This window comes from Vitis riparia, unplaced genomic scaffold, assembly GCF_004353265.1.
Source record: "Vitis riparia cultivar Riparia Gloire de Montpellier isolate 1030 unplaced genomic scaffold, EGFV_Vit.rip_1.0 scaffold499_pilon_pilon, whole genome shotgun sequence".
Classification (NCBI taxonomy): Eukaryota; Viridiplantae; Streptophyta; class Magnoliopsida; order Vitales; family Vitaceae; genus Vitis; species Vitis riparia.
In genome coordinates, this window is record NW_023269690.1 from 90,212 (window position 1) to 93,923 (window position 3,712).

The 3,712-nt window shown below is 38.7% G+C and overlaps 1 non-coding gene across 1 annotated transcript; it reads right to left on the reverse strand.

Moving 5' to 3' along the window:
• Positions 1–1,262: 1,262 nt before the first annotated feature.
• Positions 1,263–1,370, reverse strand: LOC117909953. Its single transcript, XR_004650508.1, has one exon. It is a non-coding gene; the product is annotated as a small nucleolar RNA R71 (small nucleolar RNA).
• Positions 1,371–3,712: the final 2,342 nt, after the last annotated feature.

Here is a 3,712-nt window from a genome sequence, read left to right on the forward strand (position 1 = left end):
GTAATCCAAGGTTAAGGATCACCTTGAATGGCCAATACTAGGTGAGAGGTATGAACCATTGCAAGATGATTCAGTGACAGGGATTTAGTGTTTGAACCCATTAAGGGGAAGCATCTATACCACACCGGTTCTAGAAAGATCCAAGTGACCGGAAACTCGCTTTTTGTATAAGGAACCTGAGTCTAATGATCTAAAACTCCAAGAAGCACTTTTCTTTGTAAGTACTTTCAGTTACTTTATTATTGGTTTCACTTAAAACCAACCTTTTCAAACATATTTATGTTTTCTTTTAAAACTAACCTTGAAAAGAAAAAGCACCAATTCAGTTTTTGAACTAATATAAGTTGTAATTTGAAAGCCCATCCCTGTGAACGATCCTAGAGCCACTATGTTATGTTAGTTAATGCTACCCTAGTATATGGTGAAATTGGTTTATAAATTTTGTTGATTACTCCTGTTTAAGGATTGAAATCAGAGAACACTAGTTGATTGAACACCAATTGATAGGGCATACACCTGCTGGGCACGAATCAAATGGCATCGTTGCCGAGGATGGTGCCAACTTTATAGTGATATAACCTTTTCCAAAACACTTGTGATCTTCATCACAAGTTTGGTGACTTTTCTTTTCTTTTACTAGCTCTTTTTAATTGTTTGTTTTACTTGTTCATATTTTAGCCTATCTTTTAATTTAGTTTTTAGTTAATCCTAGTTTTTTTTTTTAGTATTATTTTCTTTGTTTTTGTTACAGTTGTTACTAGTTGTGTATGCCATATTGGATACGAGACAGTGAAGGAAGACTTGCAAAAATTGAAACCTCACAAAACAGAGTTGGAATTGAGCTTGAACATCATGGAAGCTACACTTGAAGATCAGCATAGTCGCCATGGTCAGTAGGACAATCCCAATGCATTCAGATCAATGAGGGACCACATGCATCCACCTCGTATGAGTGCACCATCATGCATAGTGCCTCCTACAGAGCAGCTAGTAATTAGACCATATATTGTGCCACTTCTACCTACTTTCCATGGGATGGAAAGTGAGAATCCCTATGCGCATATCAAAGAATTTGAAGATGTTTGTAATACATTCCAAGATGGAGGAGCTTCAATCGACTTGATGAGGCTAAAGCTATTTCCTTTCACTTTAAAGGATAAGGCTAAGATTTGGCTTAATTCTTTAAGGCCAAGGAGTATCCGAACTTGGACTGATTTGCAAGTTGAATTTCTCAATAAATTTTTCCCTACTCATAGGACCAATGGCTTAAAAAGGCAAATTTCAAACTTCTCAGCTAAGGAGAATGATAAATTCTATGAGTGTTGGGAGAGATACATGGAAGCTATCAATGCTTGTCCTCACCATGGCTTTGATACATGGCTATTGGTGAGCTACTTTTATGACGGTATGTCTTCCTCAATGAAGCAACTCCTAGAGACTATGTGTGGAGGATATTTCATGAGTAAGAATCTGGAGGAAGCCATAGATTTCTTAAATTATGTTGCTGAAGTTTCAAGAGGATGGGATGAATCGAATAGGGGAGAAGTGGGAAAAATGAAGTCTCAACCAAATGCTCTTAATGCTAAGGTTGGGATGTATACCTTGAACAAAGATATTGACATGAAAGCAAAAGTTGCAGCTATGACAAGAAGATTGAAGGAACTAGAACTGAAAAAGATATGTGAAGTGCAAGCCATTTCTGAAACACTAGTGCAAGTCATGCCTTGTTCAATTTGTCAATCTTATGAGCACTCGGTGGAGGAGTGCCCTACAATTCTAGCTATTAGAGAAACGTTTGGAGATCAACCAAATGTTATTGGACAATTCAAGCCCAATAACAATGCTTCGTATGGAAATACCTAGAATTCAAATTGGAAGAACCATCCAAATTTCTCTTGGAAACCAAGAGCACTTCAGTACACACAACCAGGCCAAGCATCTCAACAAGCTTCAAATCTTGAGCAAGAAATAGTGAATCTAAGCAAGGTCATGGGAGATTTTGTTGGAGACCAGAAATCCATCAATGCTCAACTTAAAGAGAATACACTGAATAAAAGGATGGATGGATTGCAAAATGATCTATCTCAGAAGATAGATAATCTCCAATACTCAATCTCAAGGGTCACCAAACTTAACACAGTGCAAGAGAAGGGAAGGTTTCTTTCTCAGCCTCACCAAGACCCGAAGGGTATCCATGAAGTGGAGGCTCATGAGGGAGAATCTTCACAGGTGAGGGATGTCAAATTCATGATCACTCTGAGGAGTGGTAAACAGGTTGATCTGCCAATACCCAAGCCACATGATGAAACAGAGAGTGAAAAAGAGACAGAGAAGAGGGAGGAAATCAAAGGAAAGAAGAAAGGGAGCAATGGAAGGAAAGAGGACCATGATTTAACAGTGAATGGAGATTCGGAGAAGATAGTTATAAATGGAGATGTGATGAAGAAACACATACCTCCACCTTTTCCTCAAGCTTTTCATGGGAAAAAGGGAATCAACAATGCGTCATAAATTCTTGAAGTATTGAGGCAAGTGAAGGTCAACATTCCATTGCTAGACATGATCAAACAAGTGCTGACTTATGCAAAATTCCTGAAGGACTTGTGCACTATCAAAAGTGGGTTGAATGTGAATAAGAAAGCCTTCTTGACTGATCAAGTAAGTGTCATCATACAGTGCAAGTCTCCAATGAAGTGCAAAAATCTGGGCTGCCCTTCCATCTCAGTGATGATTGGAGGGGAGTTAGTGGAGAAAGCTTTGTTGCACTTGGGGGCAAGTGTGAATATGCTACCATACTTTGTCTACAAGCAATCGAGACTTGGTGAATTGAAGCCAACATCAATCACTCTATCTCTAGCAGATAGATTAATGAAGATTCCAAGAGGGATGATTGAAGATGTTTTAGTTTAAGTTGACAATTTCTACTATCTAGTGGATTTTGTTGTTCTGGATACGGACCCAATTGTCAAAGGAACTAATTATGTTCCTATCATACTTGGAAGACCATTCCTAGCTACATCAAATGCAATCATCAATTGTAGGAATGGACTCATGCAACTCATGTTTGGCAACATGACATTGGAGCTCAATATCTTCTATATGTGCATGAAGGTAATCAATCAGGAAGAAGAAGAAGGTTCAGAAGACATATGCATCATCTACACTTTAGTGGAGGAGCATTGTAATCAGAAAATACAAGAGAAGTTGAATGAAATTCTTGGGGATCTTGATGAAGGGTTACCTGAACCCTCAAATTTGTTTGCTACTCTACCACCTTGGAGGAGGATAGAAGAAATTCTACCTTTGTTCAATGAGGAAGAGGCACAAGAAGCGGTTAAAGAGGAATCCCTAAAGCTTATTCTGGAGCCACTACCCACGGAGTTGAAGTATGCATACCTAGAAGAGAATAAGAAGTGCCCTGTTGTAATATCTTCATCTATAACCACTCCTCATGAGGAGTGTGTACTTGAAGTTCTCAAGAGATGTAAGAAAGCAATAGGATGACAAATATCTGACTTGAAAGGTAGTAGCCCTTTAGTCTGTACACATCATATATACATGGAAGAAGAAGCTAAGCCAGTTCGTCAACCTCAAAGAAGATTGAATCCTTATATGTAAGAGGTGGTGTGAGCTGAGGTTCTTAAGCTATTTCAGACCGGTATTATCTACCCCATGTCAGATAGCCCATGGGTGAGTCATACTCAAGTAATGC